The sequence below is a fragment of the Lethenteron reissneri genome, chromosome 14, assembly GCF_015708825.2.
Source record: "Lethenteron reissneri isolate LAM-NWPU_2019-01 chromosome 14, ASM1570882v1, whole genome shotgun sequence".
NCBI lineage: Eukaryota > Metazoa > Chordata > Hyperoartia > Petromyzontiformes > Petromyzontidae > Lethenteron > Lethenteron reissneri.
This window is the reverse complement of record NC_083792.1, coordinates 2,580,183-2,600,652: the sequence shown is the minus strand read 5'-3', so window position 1 is coordinate 2,600,652 and position 20,470 is coordinate 2,580,183. Positions and strand designations below refer to the sequence as shown.

At 40.3% G+C, this 20,470-nt stretch overlaps 12 non-coding genes across 12 annotated transcripts; all 12 read right to left on the bottom strand.

The window, feature by feature from the left end:
- Window positions 1-1,931: 1,931 nt before the first annotated feature.
- LOC133342471 (U2 spliceosomal RNA) lies at window positions 1,932-2,122 on the bottom strand. Its single transcript, XR_009755155.1, has one exon. It is a non-coding gene; the product is annotated as a U2 spliceosomal RNA (small nuclear RNA).
- Window positions 2,123-3,179: 1,057 nt separating this feature from the next.
- LOC133342470 (U2 spliceosomal RNA) lies at window positions 3,180-3,370 on the bottom strand. The gene has a single exon (XR_009755154.1). It is a non-coding gene; the product is annotated as a U2 spliceosomal RNA (small nuclear RNA).
- Window positions 3,371-4,426: 1,056 nt separating this feature from the next.
- On the bottom strand, window positions 4,427-4,617 carry LOC133342469 (U2 spliceosomal RNA). The gene has a single exon (XR_009755153.1). It is a non-coding gene; the product is annotated as a U2 spliceosomal RNA (small nuclear RNA).
- Window positions 4,618-7,504: 2,887 nt separating this feature from the next.
- On the bottom strand, window positions 7,505-7,695 carry LOC133342467 (U2 spliceosomal RNA). The gene has a single exon (XR_009755152.1). It is a non-coding gene; the product is annotated as a U2 spliceosomal RNA (small nuclear RNA).
- Window positions 7,696-10,823: 3,128 nt separating this feature from the next.
- LOC133342450 (U2 spliceosomal RNA) lies at window positions 10,824-11,014 on the bottom strand. Its single transcript, XR_009755137.1, has one exon. It is a non-coding gene; the product is annotated as a U2 spliceosomal RNA (small nuclear RNA).
- Window positions 11,015-12,071: 1,057 nt separating this feature from the next.
- Window positions 12,072-12,262, bottom strand: LOC133342466 (U2 spliceosomal RNA). Its single transcript, XR_009755151.1, has one exon. It is a non-coding gene; the product is annotated as a U2 spliceosomal RNA (small nuclear RNA).
- Window positions 12,263-13,319: 1,057 nt separating this feature from the next.
- LOC133342465 (U2 spliceosomal RNA) lies at window positions 13,320-13,510 on the bottom strand. The gene has a single exon (XR_009755150.1). It is a non-coding gene; the product is annotated as a U2 spliceosomal RNA (small nuclear RNA).
- Window positions 13,511-14,567: 1,057 nt separating this feature from the next.
- LOC133342464 (U2 spliceosomal RNA) lies at window positions 14,568-14,758 on the bottom strand. The gene has a single exon (XR_009755149.1). It is a non-coding gene; the product is annotated as a U2 spliceosomal RNA (small nuclear RNA).
- A 1,057-nt stretch (window positions 14,759-15,815) lies between these two features.
- LOC133342463 (U2 spliceosomal RNA) lies at window positions 15,816-16,006 on the bottom strand. Its single transcript, XR_009755148.1, has one exon. It is a non-coding gene; the product is annotated as a U2 spliceosomal RNA (small nuclear RNA).
- Window positions 16,007-17,063: 1,057 nt separating this feature from the next.
- LOC133342462 (U2 spliceosomal RNA) lies at window positions 17,064-17,254 on the bottom strand. The gene has a single exon (XR_009755147.1). It is a non-coding gene; the product is annotated as a U2 spliceosomal RNA (small nuclear RNA).
- Window positions 17,255-18,311: 1,057 nt separating this feature from the next.
- Window positions 18,312-18,502, bottom strand: LOC133342461 (U2 spliceosomal RNA). The gene has a single exon (XR_009755146.1). It is a non-coding gene; the product is annotated as a U2 spliceosomal RNA (small nuclear RNA).
- Window positions 18,503-19,558: 1,056 nt separating this feature from the next.
- Window positions 19,559-19,749, bottom strand: LOC133342460 (U2 spliceosomal RNA). The gene has a single exon (XR_009755145.1). It is a non-coding gene; the product is annotated as a U2 spliceosomal RNA (small nuclear RNA).
- Between the last annotated feature and the right edge of the window lie 721 nt (window positions 19,750-20,470).

The following is a 20,470-nucleotide window of genomic DNA, read 5'->3' as shown; positions in this document are numbered from 1 at the left end:
ATTCAGTCCATGATGAACCAAGTCTTCAATGATTGCGATGGTGTCAGGTACAGGAACCTTGGTGAATAAGGAAACCACATCAAAACTGACAAGCAGGTCGTCTGGGGACAGGGCAATCCCCTTGATTGTCGATACCAGGTCAGTAGAGTTTAGTACCGCAGAGGTGGTTTTTCCAGTGAAAGGCCGTAGGATTTCAGACAAAAAACGAGCCAATTTATAGGTGGGGGAGTTGATAGTAGAGACAATGGGACGAAGAGGTGTATCTTCTTTATGTATCTTTGGCAAGCCGTATAATCTTGGTGGCCTGGCTGCAGAAGGTTTCAACGAGAACTGTTTGGTCTGATCAAATAATGCGGTTGAATCAGAAATGATTTTGTTGGTTTTAGTGACGAGGCTGTTGGTGGGGTCTCTTTTTATTTTTGTATAGCTGCCATCGTTGAGTAGTTCTTGAATTTTGTTGTTGTATTCTATTTTGTCCATGATGACACCAAACAGTTCTCGTTGAAACCTTCTGCAGCCAGGCACCAAGGGGGGGTGCAGGGAGTAGCATTAACAAAGGAAAGGAATGTTAATGATATGTAGCTGCAGTTACTAAACAACCACGTAGAAAACTAAAGTATAAACTACATACAAAACTAAAGTATAAACTGCATAGCACCATCAGTATACTTACAAACTAAGTTTCCTCTGTGGTAGCAGTTACATTGGGGAAACCAAACGACATGTCTCGGGCCGCATCCGTGAACATAAAGCTGACCTGAAACACGGTAGGACAAACACCTCAGCCATGGCAGATCACTGTTACAACTCAGTGGGCTCACATGATATTGACTTCTCCAAGACAGAGGTTCTCTGCAAGCCATCTGGCTATCATGAGAGATTCGTTCATGAGGCGATCCACATATACAAACACAGAGACAATTTTAACCGAGAAGATGGATTCTGGCTTAGCAATCATTGGAAGGACGTAATAAACCATTTCGATACACATTAGGGTGGGTAGAATAATACATAGTGTTATATTAAAATGTATTAGGTATAGGGTGGTTTACAGCAATACAGTATATAATTTAATGTTGGGTTTATCTATGGCAGTATATAGTACGGTATATGCTCGTGTGATGTAAGAGAATAAAGTTTAGATGGAAGCATATTATATAATTTTTACGACGTAGAATTGTAATGTATTACTTGCTGTTAGTAACTCAGCTTATTGTAGAGTATAGTAAGTATACTGATGGTGCTATGCAGTTTATACTTTAGTTTTTTATGTAGTTTATACTTTAGTTTTCTACGTGGTTGTTTAGTAACTGCAGCTACATATCATTAACATTCCTTTCCTTTGTTAATGCTACTCCCTGCACCCCCCCCCCCTTGGTGCTGCTGATCCTGCATAATGCATGGGCATAATATGACTTTGAAACCCCCCCGCCCACTTCCTACGCATTTTCCATGAATATGCTAAATTCCTCTTCATATGCACATTCCTTTTGTTAAGGCGCTCTTCCACCTCAAACCCAACTTATATATACGCTCCTAGCTTGGTAGTGTCTCATTCTTCACCTGAAGACGGCTGCTTGCGTTGTAGCCGAAACGTCGTGAGAATTATTTTATTTTATTATGTTTTATTTTTATTATTTTATTACTTCCCTTCTACGTGACTTTACCGAAAGAACCAAGAAGATGAAACTGTTTGTATATAAGTGCATGTGCATATGACATATTACTTCTTGACCCACACCGACTGGATACCTGTGAAAAGAGTTTGATAGATTTTTGAAATTTGACAGCTATCCAGGGCACAAATGAGAAGATGGAGGGGACTGGTAACAAAACAGGAGAGAACGCACCCAATTACGGACAAACAGCGGAAATGGGGTTTGCAAACCCAACATAGTCTACTTTTGTTTGATGATATCCCTCCCCCAGCAGGGAGGTGCACCATTCCCGGAGAAACTGCAATACCGGGTTGATGCGCGGAGTGGACGGAGCAAGCCCCTATTCCATCTCCCTGTCCCAAAAATCAATTTAATATAAGGTACCACAATGTGGTACGTATCAGATATTAAACTGATAAGAACAGATACTACACTTGATCTTAGCCAAAAGGCCGAGAAGCGATAACACACACTTACCAGTGGTGGAGATTACATACGCCAAGACTCTCTCTACACCATGGGGCCTCCACCCGTTACTTCGCACAATAAATACCGACTTAAAGCTTTCGTGACTGCAGGAATTCATATTCTTTGGGCCTTTCGGTAAAGTCATGTAGATAGGTTCAAAGAAAATAACAAAAAATAACAAAAAACTCCTTTGTTATTTTTAACACCAGGGCACATGCGGAATGGTCGTGGTAACTTATTGTGCGAATATTATTTGGGTCTTTCGGTAAAGTCACATAGATAGGTTCAAAGAAAATAACAAAAATTACAGAAAAATACTTTACGTGACTTTACCAAAGAATATGCGCACAAGTTATCACGACCATTCCGCATGTGCCATCGTGTTAAGAGATACGGAATATTAAACAAGCATCAGTCACGCACACGGCCATTCATATTTGAAACCGGGACAAAATCTCAATTTCTGCAAAAGGCTTTGGCACACCCAGAAATAATTAAACCGAGTTTGTTTCTGCCAACAAACGAGCAAGTTCTTAGGTGCAAGTGTAATTGATTCAGAGAATAAGAATCTGAAAATGCTAATATAATAATACAAATTGTACGACCAATACATATGAATGAAAAAAAACTATCGAAAAAATATCGTTCGTTAATAAACACTGTCCCTAAAGGAAGGTATAGTAAAATTTCAGCCTAAGGCCTTTCTACATAGCACATGAAGCAAGATAGACTAAGATAGGTAAATTACGGCATTATGGGCAATACTGCGTTATGAAGACGTAACAAACAGAGCAGTACAGGATAAAACAAACTGTTTGTATATAAGTGCATGTGCATATGACATATTACTTCTTGACCCACACCGACTGGATACCTGTGAAAAGAGTTTGATAGATTTTAGAAATTTGACAGCTATCCAGGGCACAAATGAGAAGATGGAGGGGACTGGTAACAAAACAGGAGAGAACGCACCCAATTACGGACAAACAGCGGAAATGGGGTTTGCAAACCCAACATAGTCTACTTTTGTTTGATGATATCCCTCCCCCAGCAGGGAGGTGCACCATTCCCGGAGAAACTGCAATACCGGGTTGATGCGCGGAGTGGACGGAGCAAGCCCCTATTCCATCTCCCTGTCCCAAAAATCAATTTAATATAAGGTACCACAATGTGGTACGTATCAGATATTAAACTGATAAGAACAGATACTACACTTGATCTTAGCCAAAAGGCCGAGAAGCGATAACACACACTTACCAGTGGTGGAGATTACATACGCCAAGACTCTCTCTACACCATGGGGCCTCCACCCGTTACTTCGCACAATAAATACCGACTTAAAGCTTTCGTGACTGCAGGAATTCATATTCTTTGGGCCTTTCGGTAAAGTCATGTAGATAGGTTCAAAGAAAATAACAAAAAATAACAAAAAACTCCTTTGTTATTTTTAACACCAGGGCACATGCGGAATGGTCGTGGTAACTTATTGTGCGAATATTATTTGGGTCTTTCGGTAAAGTCACATAGATAGGTTCAAAGAAAATAACAAAAATTACAAAAAATACTTTACGTGACTTTACCAAAGAATATGCGCACAAGTTATCACGACCATTCCGCATGTGCCATCGTGTTAAGAGATACGGAATATTAAACAAGCATCAGTCACGCACACGGCCATTCATATTTGAAACCGGGACAAAATCTCAATTTCTGCAAAAGGCTTTGGCACACCCAGAAATAATTAAACCGAGTTTGTTTCTGCCAACAAACGAGCAAGTTCTTAGGTGCAAGTGTAATTGATTCAGAGAATAAGAATCTGAAAATGCTAATATAATAATACAAATTGTACGACCAATACATATGAATGAAAAAAAACTATCGAAAAAATATCGTTCGTTAATAAACACTGTCCCTAAAGGAAGGTATAGTAAAATTTCAGCCTAAGGCCTTTCTACATAGCACATGAAGCAAGATAGACTAAGATAGGTAAATTACGGCATTATGGGCAATACTGCGTTATGAAGACGTAACAAACAGAGCAGTACAGGATAAAACAAACTGTTTGTATATAAGTGCATGTGCATATGACATATTACTTCTTGACCCACACCGACTGGATACCTGTGAAAAGAGTTTGATAGATTTTTGAAATTTGACAGCTATCCAGGGCACAAATGAGAAGATGGAGGGGACTGGTAACAAAACAGGAGAGAACGCACCCAATTACGGACAAACAGCGGAAATGGGGTTTGCAAACCCAACATAGTCTACTTTTGTTTGATGATATCCCTCCCCCAGCAGGGAGGTGCACCATTCCCGGAGAAACTGCAATACCGGGTTGATGCGCGGAGTGGACGGAGCAAGCCCCTATTCCATCTCCCTGTCCCAAAAATCAATTTAATATAAGGTACCACAATGTGGTACGTATCAGATATTAAACTGATAAGAACAGATACTACACTTGATCTTAGCCAAAAGGCCGAGAAGCGATAACACACACTTACCAGTGGTGGAGATTACATACGCCAAGACTCTCTCTACACCATGGGGCCTCCACCCGTTACTTCGCACAATAAATACCGACTTAAAGCTTTCGTGACTGCAGGAATTCATATTCTTTGGGCCTTTCGGTAAAGTCATGTAGATAGGTTCAAAGAAAATAACAAAAAATAACAAAAAACTCCTTTGTTATTTTTAACACCAGGGCACATGCGGAATGGTCGTGGTAACTTATTGTGCGAATATTATTTGGGTCTTTCGGTAAAGTCACATAGATAGGTTCAAAGAAAATAACAAAAATTACAAAAAAATACTTTACGTGACTTTACCAAAGAATATGCGCACAAGTTATCACGACCATTCCGCATGTGCCATCGTGTTAAGAGATACGGAATATTAAACAAGCATCAGTCACGCACACGGCCATTCATATTTGAAACCGGGACAAAATCTCAATATCTGCAAAAGGCACACCCAGAAATAATTAAACCGAGTTTGTTTCTGCCAACAAACGAGCAAGTTCTTAGGTGCAAGTGTAATTGATTCAGAGAATAAGAATCTGAAAATGCTAATATAATAATACAAATTGTACGACCAATACATATGAATGAAAAAAAACTATCGAAAAAATATCGTTCGTTAATAAACACTGTCCCTAAAGGAAGGTATAGTAAAATTTCAGCCTAAGGCCTTTCTACATAGCACATGAAGCAAGATAGACTAAGATAGGTAAATTACGGAATTATGGCAATACTGCGTAGAGTGCTGACTCTGGTTCACGGGACCACGCCGCTGGCTCGGTCCTGAGCGGCCCTGACAAGGGCGGCGTCTCAGGGGAGTCCAGGGCTCTAGCTACCCAGGTCTTCAATCTTCCCTCCTTTGTTCTGATACTCAGCCCCGAGCTCTCTGTCATCCCCTTTTATATCCCCCCAGGATCACAACCCCGGGCAGCCCTACCCCCAGGCTGCCCGATGCGGACGTCGTTGCGGGCCCCCCCCCCCCCGCTTACTCCCGGAGCTCCGCCCACTGTGTTGTTCGCGCGTTTGATCCTATGTACAAACAGCCCCTCGATAACAGCCCTACATTATGAAGACGTAACAAACAGCAGTACAGGATAAAACAACTGTTTGTATTTAGATTTAAAGCTTTCGTGACTGCAGGGATTCATCTTCTTGGTTCTTCGGTAAAGTCACGTAGAAGGGAAGTAATAATAATAAAATAAAACATAATAAAATAAAATAATTCTCACGACGTTTCGGCTACAACGCAAGCAGCCGTCTTCAGGTGAAGAATGAGACACTACCAAGCTAGGAGCTTATATATACGCTGCGTTGGAGGTGCAAGAGCGCCTTAACAAAAATAATGTGCATATGAAGAGGAATTTAGCATATTCATGGGAAATGCGTAGGAGGTGGGTGGGGGGGGGGGTTCATAGTCATATTATGCCCATGCATTATGCACGATCAGCAGCACCAAGGGGGGGTGCAGGGAGTAGCATTAACAAAGGAAAGGAATGTTAATGATATGTAGCTGCAGTTACTAAACAACCACGTAGAAAACTCAAGTATAAACTACATAAAAAACTAAAGTATAAACTGCATAGCACCATCAGTATACTTACTATACTCTACAATAAGCTGAGTTGCTAACAGCAAGTAATACATTACAATTCTACGTCGTAAAAATTATATAATATGCTTCCATCTAAACTTTATTCTCTTACATCACACGAGCATATAACGTACTATATACTGCCATAGATAAACCCAACATTAAATTATATACTGTATTGCTGTAAACCACCCTATACCTAATACATTTTAATATAACACTATGTATTATTCTACCCACCCTAATGTGATCGAAATGGTTTATTACGTCCTTCCAATGATTGCTAAGCCAGAATCCATCTTCTCGGTTAAAATTGTCTCTGTGTTTGTATATGTGGATCGCCTCATGAACGAATCTCTCATGATAGCCAGATGGCTTGCAGAGAACCTCTGTCTTGGAGAAGTCAATATCATGTGAGCCCACTGAGTTGTAACAGTGATCTGCCATGGCTGAGGTGTTTGTCCTACCGTGTTTCAGGTCAGCTTTATGTTCACGGATGCGGCCCGAGACATGTCGTTTGGTTTCCCCAATGTAACTGCTACCACAGAGGCAACTTAGTTTGTAAGTATACTGATGGTGCTATGCAGTTTATACTTTAGTTTTTTATGTAGTTTATACTTTAGTTTTCTACGTGGTTGTTTAGTAACTGCAGCTACATATCATTAACATTCCATTCCTTTGTTAATGCTACTCCCTGCACCCCCCCCCCTTGGTGCTGCTGATCCTGCATAATGCATGGGCATAATATGGACTTTGAAACCCCCCCCCGCCCACTTCCTACGCATTTCCCATGAATATGCTAAATTCCTCTTCATATGCACATTCCTTTTGTTAAGGCGCTCTTCCACCTCCAAACCCAGCTTATATATAAGCTCCTAGCTTGGTAGTGTCTCATTCTTCACCTGAAGACGGCTGCTTGCGTTGTAGCCGAAACGTCGTGAGAATTATTTTATTTTATATGTTTTATTTTTATTATTTATTACTTCCCTTCTACGTGACTTTACCGAAAGAACCAAGAAGATGAAACTGTTTGTATATAAGTGCATGTGCATATGACATATTACTTCTTGACCCACACCGACTGGATACCTGTGAAAAGAGTTTGATAGATTTTTGAAATTTGACAGCTATCCAGGGCACAAATGAGAAGATGGAGGGGACTGGTAACAAAACAGGAGAGAACGCACCCAATTACGGACAAACAGCGGAAATGGGGTTTGCAAACCCAACATAGTCTACTTTTGTTTGATGATATCCCTCCCCCAGCAGGGAGGTGCACCATTCCCGGAGAAACTGCAATACCGGGTTGATGCGCGGAGTGGACGGAGCAAGCCCCTATTCCATCTCCCTGTCCCAAAAATCAATTTAATATAAGGTACCACAATGTGGTACGTATCAGATATTAAACTGATAAGAACAGATACTACACTTGATCTTAGCCAAAAGGCCGAGAAGCGATAACACACACTTACCAGTGGTGGAGATTACATACGCCAAGACTCTCTCTACACCATGGGGCCTCCACCCGTTACTTCGCACAATAAATACCGACTTAAAGCTTTCGTGACTGCAGGAATTCATATTCTTTGGGCCTTTCGGTAAAGTCATGTAGATAGGTTCAAAGAAAATAACAAAAAATAACAAAAAACTCCTTTGTTATTTTTAACACCAGGGCACATGCGGAATGGTCGTGGTAACTTATTGTGCGAATATTATTTGGGTCTTTCGGTAAAGTCACATAGATAGGTTCAAAGAAAATAACAAAAATTACAGAAAAATACTTTACGTGACTTTACCAAAGAATATGCGCACAAGTTATCACGACCATTCCGCATGTGCCATCGTGTTAAGAGATACGGAATATTAAACAAGCATCAGTCACGCACACGGCCATTCATATTTGAAACCGGGACAAAATCTCAATATCTGCAAAAGGCACACCCAGAAATAATTAAACCGAGTTTGTTTCTGCCAACAAACGAGCAAGTTCTTAGGTGCAAGTGTAATTGATTCAGAGAATAAGAATCTGAAAATGCTAATATAATAATACAAATTGTACGACCAATACATATGAATGAAAAAAAACTATCGAAAAAATATCGTTCGTTAATAAACACTGTCCCTAAAGGAAGGTATAGTAAAATTTCAGCCTAATGCCTTTCTACATAGCACATGAAGCAAGATAGACTAAGATAAGTAAATGACGGAATTATGGCCAATACTGCGTTATTGAAGTACCGGTGAGGACGCTTGACACCGAGGTTGAGGCACACGTGTCTTTATTTTACAAGTCGTCACGACAGGACAGTACTATAGGGGTATCGGCCCCCTCACCCGTATAACTGGGGATACACCGCTAGCTATCCCTGACCTACCCCGAGTCCTCCACTAATGGGCTAGGGGAGGCTGTCTGGCCCGACACTGGTGAGTCGGGCTACGGTACCCGGGAGTCCCAGAGTGCTGACTCTGGTTCACGGGACCACGCCGCTGGCTCGGTCCTGAGCGGCCCTGACAAGGGCGGCGTCTCAGGGGAGTCCAGGGCTCTAGCTACCCAGGTCTTCAATCTTCCCTCCTTTGTTCTGATACTCAGCCCCGAGCTCTCTCTGTCATCCCCTTTTATATCCCCCCCAGGATCACAACCCCGGGCAGCCCTACCCCCAGGCTGCCCGATGCGGACGTCGTTGCGGGCACCCCCCCCCCCCCCGCTTACTCCCGGAGCTCCGCCCACTGTGTTTGTTCGCCGTTTGATCCTATGTACAAACAGCCCCTCGATAACAGCCCTACATTATGAAGACGTAACAAACAGAGCAGTACAGGATAAAACAAACTGTTTGTATTTAGATTTAAAGCTTTCGTGACTGCAGGGATTCATCTTCTTGGTTCTTTCGGTAAAGTCACGTAGAAGGGAAGTAATAAAATAATAAAATAAAACATAATAAAATAAAATAATTCTCACGACGTTTCGGCTACAACGCAAGCAGCCGTCTTCAGGTGAAGAATGAGACACTACCAAGCTAGGAGCTTATATATACGCTGCGTTGGAGGTGCAAGAGCGCCTTAACAAAAATAATGTGCATATGAAGAGGAATTTAGCATATTCATGGGAAATGCGTAGGAGGTGGGTGGGGGGGGGGTTCATAGTCATATTATGCCCATGCATTATGCACGATCAGCAGCACCAAGGGGGGGTGCAGGGAGTAGCATTAACAAAGGAAAGGAATGTTAATGATATGTAGCTGCAGTTACTAAACAACCACGTAGAAAACTCAAGTATAAACTACATAAAAAACTAAAGTATAAACTGCATAGCACCATCAGTATACTTACTATACTCTACAATAAGCTGAGTTGCTAACAGCAAGTAATACATTACAATTCTACGTCGTAAAAATTATATAATATGCTTCCATCTAAACTTTATTCTCTTACATCACACGAGCATATAACGTACTATATACTGCCATAGATAAACCCAACATTAAATTATATACTGTATTGCTGTAAACCACCCTATACCTAATACATTTTAATATAACACTATGTATTATTCTACCCACCCTAATGTGTATCGAAATGGTTTATTACGTCCTTCCAATGATTGCTAAGCCAGAATCCATCTTCTCGGTTAAAATTGTCTCTGTGTTTGTATATGTGGATCGCCTCATGAACGAATCTCTCATGATAGCCAGATGGCTTGCAGAGAACCTCTGTCTTGGAGAAGTCAATATCATGTGAGCCCACTGAGTTGTAACAGTGATCTGCCATGGCTGAGGTGTTTGTCCTACCGTGTTTCAGGTCAGCTTTATGTTCACGGATGCGGCCCGAGACATGTCGTTTGGTTTCCCCAATGTAACTGCTACCACAGAGGCAACTTAGTTTGTAAGTATACTGATGGTGCTATGCAGTTTATACTTTAGTTTTTTATGTAGTTTATACTTTAGTTTTCTACGTGGTTGTTTAGTAACTGCAGCTACATATCATTAACATTCCATTCCTTTGTTAATGCTACTCCCTGCACCCCCCCCCCCTTGGTGCTGCTGATCCTGCATAATGCATGGGCATAATATGACTTTGAAACCCCCCCCGCCCACTTCCTACGCATTTCCCATGAATATGCTAAATTCCTCTTCATATGCACATTCCTTTTGTTAAGGCGCTCTTCCACCTCCAAACCCAGCTTATATATAAGCTCCTAGCTTGGTAGTGTCTCATTCTTCACCTGAAGACGGCTGCTTGCGTTGTAGCCGAAACGTCGTGAGAATTATTTTATTTTATTATGTTTTATTTTTATTATTTTATTACTTCCCTTCTACGTGACTTTACCGAAAGAACCAAGAAGATGAAACTGTTTGTATATAAGTGCATGTGCATATGACATGTTACTTCTTGACCCACACCGACTGGATACCTGTGAAAAGAGTTTGATAGATTTTTGAAATTTGACAGCTATCCAGGGCACAAATGAGAAGATGGAGGGGACTGGTAACAAAACAGGAGAGAACGCACCCAATTACGGACAAACAGCGGAAATGGGGTTTGCAAACCCAACATAGTCTACTTTTGTTTGATGATATCCCTCCCCCAGCAGGGAGGTGCACCATTCCCGGAGAAACTGCAATAATGGGTTGATGCGCGGAGTGGACGGAGCAAGCCCCTATTCCATCTCCCTGTCCCAAAAATCAATTTAATATAAGGTACCACAATGTGGTACGTATCAGATATTAAACTGATAAGAACAGATACTACACTTGATCTTAGCCAAAAGGCCGAGAAGCGATAACACACACTTACCAGTGGTGGAGATTACATACGCCAAGACTCTCTCTACACCATGGGGCCTCCACCCGTTACTTCGCACAATAAATACCGACTTAAAGCTTTCGTGACTGCAGGAATTCATATTCTTTGGGCCTTTCGGTAAAGTCATGTAGATAGGTTCAAAGAAAATAACAAAAAATAACAAAAAACTCCTTTGTTATTTTTAACACCAGGGCACATGCGGAATGGTCGTGGTAACTTATTGTGCGAATATTATTTGGGTCTTTCGGTAAAGTCACATAGATAGGTTCAAAGAAAATAACAAAAATTACAGAAAAATACTTTACGTGACTTTACCAAAGAATATGCGCACAAGTTATCACGACCATTCCGCATGTGCCATCGTGTTAAGAGATACGGAATATTAAACAAGCATCAGTCACGCACACGGCCATTCATATTTGAAACCGGGACAAAATCTCAATTTCTGCAAAAGGCTTTGGCACACCCAGAAATAATTAAACCGAGTTTGTTTCTGCCAACAAACGAGCAAGTTCTTAGGTGCAAGTGTAATTGATTCAGAGAATAAGAATCTGAAAATGCTAATATAATAATACAAATTGTACGACCAATACATATGAATGAAAAAAAACTAGCGAAAAAATATCGTTCGTTAATAAACACTGTCCCTAAAGGAAGGTATAGTAAAATTTCAGCCTAAGGCCTTTCTACATAGCACATGAAGCAAGATAGACTAAGATAGGTAAATTACGGCATTATGGGCAATACTGCGTTATGAAGACGTAACAAACAGAGCAGTACAGGATAAAACAAACTGTTTGTATATAAGTGCATGTGCATATGACATATTACTTCTTGACCCACACCGACTGGATACCTGTGAAAAGAGTTTGATAGATTTTTGAAATTTGACAGCTATCCAGGGCACAAATGAGAAGATGGAGGGGACTGGTAACAAAACAGGAGAGAACGCACCCAATTACGGACAAACAGCGGAAATGGGGTTTGCAAACCCAACATAGTCTACTTTTGTTTGATGATATCCCTCCCCCAGCAGGGAGGTGCACCATTCCCGGAGAAACTGCAATACCGGGTTGATGCGCGGAGTGGACGGAGCAAGCCCCTATTCCATCTCCCTGTCCCAAAAATCAATTTAATATAAGGTACCACAATGTGGTACGTATCAGATATTAAACTGATAAGAACAGATACTACACTTGATCTTAGCCAAAAGGCCGAGAAGCGATAACACACACTTACCAGTGGTGGAGATTACATACGCCAAGACTCTCTCTACACCATGGGGCCTCCACCCGTTACTTCGCACAATAAATACCGACTTAAAGCTTTCGTGACTGCAGGAATTCATATTCTTTGGGCCTTTCGGTAAAGTCATGTAGATAGGTTCAAAGAAAATAACAAAAAATAACAAAAAACTCCTTTGTTATTTTTAACACCAGGGCACATGCGGAATGGTCGTGGTAACTTATTGTGCGAATGTTATTTGGGTCTTTCGGTAAAGTCACATAGATAGGTTCAAAGAAAATAACAAAAATTACAGAAAAATACTTTACGTGACTTTACCAAAGAATATGCGCACAAGTTATCACGACCATTCCGCATGTGCCATCGTGTTAAGAGATACGGAATATTAAACAAGCATCAGTCACGCACACGGCCATTCATATTTGAAACCGGGACAAAATCTCAATTTCTGCAAAAGGCTTTGGCACACCCAGAAATAATTAAACCGAGTTTGTTTCTGCCAACAAACGAGCAAGTTCTTAGGTGCAAGTGTAATTGATTCAGAGAATAAGAATCTGAAAATGCTAATATAATAATACAAATTGTACGACCAATACATATGAATGAAAAAAAACTAGCGAAAAAATATCGTTCGTTAATAAACACTGTCCCTAAAGGAAGGTATAGTAAAATTTCAGCCTAAGGCCTTTCTACATAGCACATGAAGCAAGATAGACTAAGAAAGGTAAATTACGGCATTATGGGCAATACTGCGTTATGAAGACGTAACAAACAGAGCAGTACAGGATAAAACAAACTGTTTGTATATAAGTGCATGTGCATATGACATATTACTTCTTGACCCACACCGACTGGATACCTGTGAAAAGAGTTTGATAGATTTTTGAAATTTGACAGCTATCCAGGGCACAAATGAGAAGATGGAGGGGACTGGTAACAAAACAGGAGAGAACGCACCCAATTACGGACAAACAGCGGAAATGGGGTTTGCAAACCCAACATAGTCTACTTTTGTTTGATGATATCCCTCCCCCAGCAGGGAGGTGCACCATTCCCGGAGAAACTGCAATACCGGGTTGATGCGCGGAGTGGACGGAGCAAGCCCCTATTCCATCTCCCTGTCCCAAAAATCAATTTAATATAAGGTACCACAATGTGGTACGTATCAGATATTAAACTGATAAGAACAGATACTACACTTGATCTTAGCCAAAAGGCCGAGAAGCGATAACACACACTTACCAGTGGTGGAGATTACATACGCCAAGACTCTCTCTACACCATGGGGCCTCCACCCGTTACTTCGCACAATAAATACCGACTTAAAGCTTTCGTGACTGCAGGAATTCATATTCTTTGGGCCTTTCGGTAAAGTCATGTAGATAGGTTCAAAGAAAATAACAAAAAATAACAAAAAACTCCTTTGTTATTTTTAACACCAGGGCACATGCGGAATGGTCGTGGTAACTTATTGTGCGAATATTATTTGGGTCTTTCGGTAAAGTCACATAGATAGGTTCAAAGAAAATAACAAAAATTACAGAAAAATACTTTACGTGATTTTACCAAAGAATATGCGCACAAGTTATCACGACCATTCCGCATGTGCCATCGTGTTAAGAGATACGGAATATTAAACAAGCATGAGTCACGCACACGGCCATTCATATTTGAAACCGGGACAAAATCTCAATTTCTGCAAAAGGCTTTGGCACACCCAGAAATAATTAAACCGAGTTTGTTTCTGCCAACAAACGAGCAAGTTCTTAGGTGCAAGTGTAATTGATTCAGAGAATAAGAATCTGAAAATGCTAATATAATAATACAAATTGTACGACCAATACATATGAATGAAAAAAAACTATCGAAAAAATATCGTTCGTTAATAAACACTGTCCCTAAAGGAAGGTATAGTAAAATTTCAGCCTAAGGCCTTTCTACATAGCACATGAAGCAAGATAGACTAAGAAAGGTAAATTACGGCATTATGGGCAATACTGCGTTATGAAGACGTAACAAACAGAGCAGTACAGGATAAAACAAACTGTTTGTATATAAGTGCATGTGCATATGACATATTACTTCTTGACCCACACCAACTGGATACCTGTGAAAAGAGTTTGATAGATTTTTGAAATTTGACAGCTATCCAGGACACAAATGAGAAGATGGAGGGGACTGGTAACAAAACAGGAGAGAACGCACCCAATTACGGACAAACAGCGGAAATGGGGTTTGCAAACCCAACATAGTCTACTTTTGTTTGATGATATCCCTCCCCCAGCAGGGAGGTGCACCATTCCCGGAGAAACTGCAATACCGGGTTGATGCGCGGAGTGGACGGAGCAAGCCCCTATTCCATCTCCCTGTCCCAAAAATCAATTTAATATAAGGTACCACAATGTGGTACGTATCAGATATTAAACTGATAAGAACAGATACTACACTTGATCTTAGCCAAAAGGCCGAGAAGCGATAACACACACTTACCAGTGGTGGAGATTACATACGCCAAGACTCTCTCTACACCATGGGGCCTCCACCCGTTACTTCGCACAATAAATACCGACTTAAAGCTTTCGTGACTGCAGGAATTCATATTCTTTGGGCCTTTCGGTAAAGTCATGTAGATAGGTTCAAAGAAAATAACAAAAAATAACAAAAAACTCCTTTGTTATTTTTAACACCAGGGCACATGCGGAATGGTCGTGGTAACTTATTGTGCGAATATTATTTGGGTCTTTCGGTAAAGTCACATAGATAGGTTCAAAGAAAATAACAAAAATTACAGAAAAATACTTTACGTGACTTTACCAAAGAATATGCGCACAAGTTATCACGACCATTCCGCATGTGCCATCGTGTTAAGAGATACGGAATATTAAACAAGCATCAGTCACGCACACGGCCATTCATATTTGAAACCGGGACAAAATCTCAATTTCTGCAAAAGGCTTTGGCACACCCAGAAATAATTAAACCGAGTTTGTTTCTGCCAACAAACGAGCAAGTTCTTAGGTGCAAGTGTAATTGATTCAGAGAATAAGAATCTGAAAATGCTAATATAATAATACAAATTGTACGACCAATACATATGAATGAAAAAAAACTAGCGAAAAAATATCGTTCGTTAATAAACACTGTCCCTAAAGGAAGGTATAGTAAAATTTCAGCCTAAGGCCTTTCTACATAGCACATGAAGCAAGATAGACTAAGATAGGTAAATTACGGCATTATGGGCAATACTGCGTTATGAAGACGTAACAAACAGAGCAGTACAGGATAAAACAAACTGTTTGTATATAAGTGCATGTGCATATGACATATTACTTCTTGACCCACACCGACTGGATACCTGTGAAAAGAGTTTGATAGATTTTTGAAATTTGACAGCTATCCAGGGCACAAATGAGAAGATGGAGGGGACTGGTAACAAAACAGGAGAGAACGCACCCAATTACGGACAAACAGCGGAAATGGGGTTTGCAAACCCAACATAGTCTACTTTTGTTTGATGATATCCCTCCCCCAGCAGGGAGGTGCACCATTCCCGGAGAAACTGCAATACCGGGTTGATGCGCGGAGTGGACGGAGCAAGCCCCTATTCCATCTCCCTGTCCCAAAAATCAATTTAATATAAGGTACCACAATGTGGTACGTATCAGATATTAAACTGATAAGAACAGATACTACACTTGATCTTAGCCAAAAGGCCGAGAAGCGATAACACACACTTACCAGTGGTGGAGATTACATACGCCAAGACTCTCTCTACACCATGGGGCCTCCACCCGTTACTTCGCACAATAAATACCGACTTAAAGCTTTCGTGACTGCAGGAATTCATATTCTTTGGGCCTTTCGGTAAAGTCATGTAGATAGGTTCAAAGAAAATAACAAAAAATAACAAAAAACTCCTTTGTTATTTTTAACACCAGGGCACATGCGGAATGGTCGTGGTAACTTATTGTGCGAATATTATTTGGGTCTTTCGGTAAAGTCACATAGATAGGTTCAAAGAAAATAACAAAAATTACAGAAAAATACTTTACGTGACTTTACCAAAGAATATGCGCACAAGTTATCACGACCATTCCGCATGTGCCATCGTGTTAAGAGATACGGAATATTAAACAAGCATCAGTCACGCACACGGCCATTCATATTTGAAACCGGGACAAAATCTCAATTTCTGCAAAAGGCTTTGGCACACCCAGAAATAATTAAACCGAGTTTGTTTCTGCCAACAAACGAGCAAGTTCTTAGGTGCAAGTGTAATTGATTCAGAGAATAAGAATCTGAAAATGCTAATATAATAATACAAATTGTACGACCAATACATATGAATGAAAAAAAACTAGCGAAAAAATATCGTTCGTTAATAAACACTGTCCCTAAAGGAAGGTATAGTAAAATTTCAGCCTAAGGCCTTTCTACATAGCACATGAAGCAAGATAGACTAAGATAGGTAAATTACGGCATTATGGGCAATACTGCGTTATGAAGACGTAACAAACAGAGCAGTACAGGATAAAACAAACTGTTTGTATATAAGTGCATGTGCATATGACATATTACTTCTTGACCCACACCGACTGGATACCTGTGAAAAGAGTTTGATAGATTTTTGAAATTTGACAGCTATCCAGGGCACAAATGAGAAGATGGAGGGGACTGGTAACAAAACAGGAGAGAACGCACCCAATTACGGACAAACAGCGGAAATGGGGTTTGCAAACCCAACATAGTCTACTTTTGTTTGATGATATCCCTCCCCCAGCAGGGAGGTGCACCATTCCCGGAGAAACTGCAATACCGGGTTGATGCGCGGAGTGGACGGAGCAAGCCCCTATTCCATCTCCCTGTCCCAAAAATCAATTTAATATAAGGTACCACAATGTGGTACGTATCAGATATTAAACTGATAAGAACAGATACTACACTTGATCTTAGCCAAAAGGCCGAGAAGCGATAACACACACTTACCAGTGGTGGAGATTACATACGCCAAGACTCTCTCTACACCATGGGGCCTCCACCCGTTACTTCGCACAATAAATACCGACTTAAAGCTTTCGTGACTGCAGGAATTCATATTCTTTGGGCCTTTCGGTAAAGTCATGTAGATAGGTTCAAAGAAAATAACAAAAAATAACAAAAAACTCCTTTGTTATTTTTAACACCAGGGCACATGCGGAATGGTCGTGGTAACTTATTGTGCGAATGTTATTTGGGTCTTTCGGTAAAGTCACATAGATAGGTTCAAAGAAAATAACAAAAATTACAGAAAAATACTTTACGTGACTTTACCAAAGAATATGCGCACAAGTTATCACGACCATTCCGCATGTGCCATCGTGTTAAGAGATACGGAATATTAAACAAGCATCAGTCACGCACACGGCCATTCATATTTGAAACCGGGACAAAATCTCAATTTCTGCAAAAGGCTTTGGCACACCCAGAAATAATTAAACCGAGTTTGTTTCTGCCAACAAACGAGCAAGTTCTTAGGTGCAAGTGTAATTGATTCAGAGAATTAGAATCTGAAAATGCTAATTTAATAATACAAATTGTACGACCAATACATATGAATGAAAAAAAACTATCGAAAAAATATCGTTCGTTAATAAACACTGTCCCTAAAGGAAGGTATAGTAAAATTTCAGCCTAATGCCTTTCTACATAGCACATGAAGCAAGATAGATTAAGATAGGTAAATTACGGAATTATGGCCAATACTGCGTTATGAAGACGTAACAAACAGAGCAGTACAGGATAAAACAAACTGTTTGTATATAAGTGCATGTGCATATGACATATTACTTCTTGACCCACACCAACTGGATACCTGTGAAAAGAGTTTGATAGATTTTTGAAATTTGACAGCTATCCAGGACACAAATGAGAAGATGGAGGGGACTGGTAACAAAACAGGAGAGAACGCACCCAATTACGGACAAACAGCGGAAATGGGGTTTGCAAACCCAACATAGTCTACTTTTGTTTGATGATATCCCTCCCCCAGCAGGGAGGTGCACCATTCCCGGAGAAACTGCAATACCGGGTTGATGCGCGGAGTGGACGGAGCAAGCCCCTATTCCATCTCCCTGTCCCAAAAATCAATTTAATATAAGGTACCACAATGTGGTACGTATCAGATATTAAACTGATAAGAACAGATACTACACTTGATCTTAGCCAAAAGGCCGAGAAGCGATAACACACACTTACCAGTGGTGGAGATTACATACGCCAAGACTCTCTCTACACCATGGGGCCTCCACCCGTTACTTCGCACAATAAATACCGACTTAAAGCTTTCGTGACTGCAGGAATTCATATTCTTTGGGCCTTTCGGTAAAGTCATGTAGATAGGTTCAAAGAAAATAACAAAAAATAACAAAAAACTCCTTTGTTATTTTTAACACCATGGCACATGCGGAATGGTCGTGGTAACTTATTGTGCGAATATTATTTGGGTCTTTCGGTAAAGTCACATAGATAGGTTCAAAGAAAATAACAAAAATTACAAAAAATACTTTACGTGACTTTACCAAAGAATATGCGCACAAGTTATCACGACCATTCCGCATGTGCCATCGTGTTAAGAGATACGGAATATTAAACAAGCATCAGTCACGCACACGGCCATTCATATTTGAAACCGGGACAAAATCTCAATTTCTGCAAAAGGCTTTGGCACACCCAGAAATAATTAAACCGAGTTTGTTTCTGCCAACAAACGAGCAAGTTCTTAGGTGCAAGTGTAATTGATTCAGAGAATAAGAATCTGAAAATGCTAATTTAATAATACAAATTGTACGACCAATACATATGAATGAAAAAAAACTATCGAAAAAATATCGTTCGTTAATAAACACTGTCCCTAAAGGAAGGTATAGTAAAATTTCAGCCTAATGCCTTTCTACATAGCACATGAAGCAAGATAGACTAAGATAGGTAAATTACGGCATTATGGGCAATACTGCGTTATGAAGACGTAACAAACAGAGCAGTACAGGATAAAACAAACTGTTTGTATATAAGTGCATGTGCATATGACATATTACTTCTTGACCCACACCGACTGGATACCTGTGAAAAGAGTTTGATAGATTTTTGAAATTTGACAGCTATCCAGGGCACAAATGAGAAGATGGAAGGGACTGGTAACAAAACAGGAGAGAACGCACCCAATTACGGACAAACAGCGGAAATGGGGTTTGCAAACCCAACATAGTCTACTTTTGTTTGATGATATCCCTCCCCCAGCAGGGAGGTGCACCATTCCCGGAGAAACTGCAATACCGGGTTGATGCGCGGAGTGGACGGAGCAAGCCCCTATTCCATCTCCCTGTCCCAAAAATCAATTTAATATAAGGTACCACAATGTGGTACGTATCAGATATTAAACTGATAAGAACAGATACTACACTTGATCTTAGCCAAAAGGCCGAGAAGCGATAACACACACTTACCAGTGGTGGAGATTACATACGCCAAGACTCTCTCTACACCATGGGGCCTCCACCCGTTACTTCGCACAATAAATACCGACTTAAAGCTTTCGTGACTGCAGGAATTCATATTCTTTGGGCCTTTCGGTAAAGTCATGTAGATAGGTTCAAAGAAAATAACAAAAAATAACAAAAAACTCCTTTGTTATTTTTAACACCATGGCACATGCGGAATGGTCGTGGTAACTTATTGTGCGAATATTATTTGGGTCTTTCGGTAAAGTCACATAGATAGGTTCAAAGAAAATAACAAAAATTACAAAAAATACTTTACGTGACTTTACCAAAGAATATGCGCAAAAGTTATCACGACCGTTCCGCATGTGCCATCGTGTTAAGATATACGGAATATTAAACAAGCATCAGTCACGCACACGGCCATTCATATTTGAAACCGGGACAAAATCTCAATTTCTGCAAAAGGCTTTGGCACACCCAGAAATAATTAAACCGAGTTTGTTTCTGCCAACAAACGAGCAAGTTCTTAGGTGCAAGTGTAATTGATTCAGAGAATAAGAATCTGAAAATGCTAATATAATAATACAAATTGTACGACCAATACATATGAATGAAAAAAAAACTAGCGGAAAAATTTCGTTCGTTAATAAACACTGTCCCTAAAGGAAGGTATAGTAAAATTTCAGCCTAAGGCCTTTCTACATAGCACAT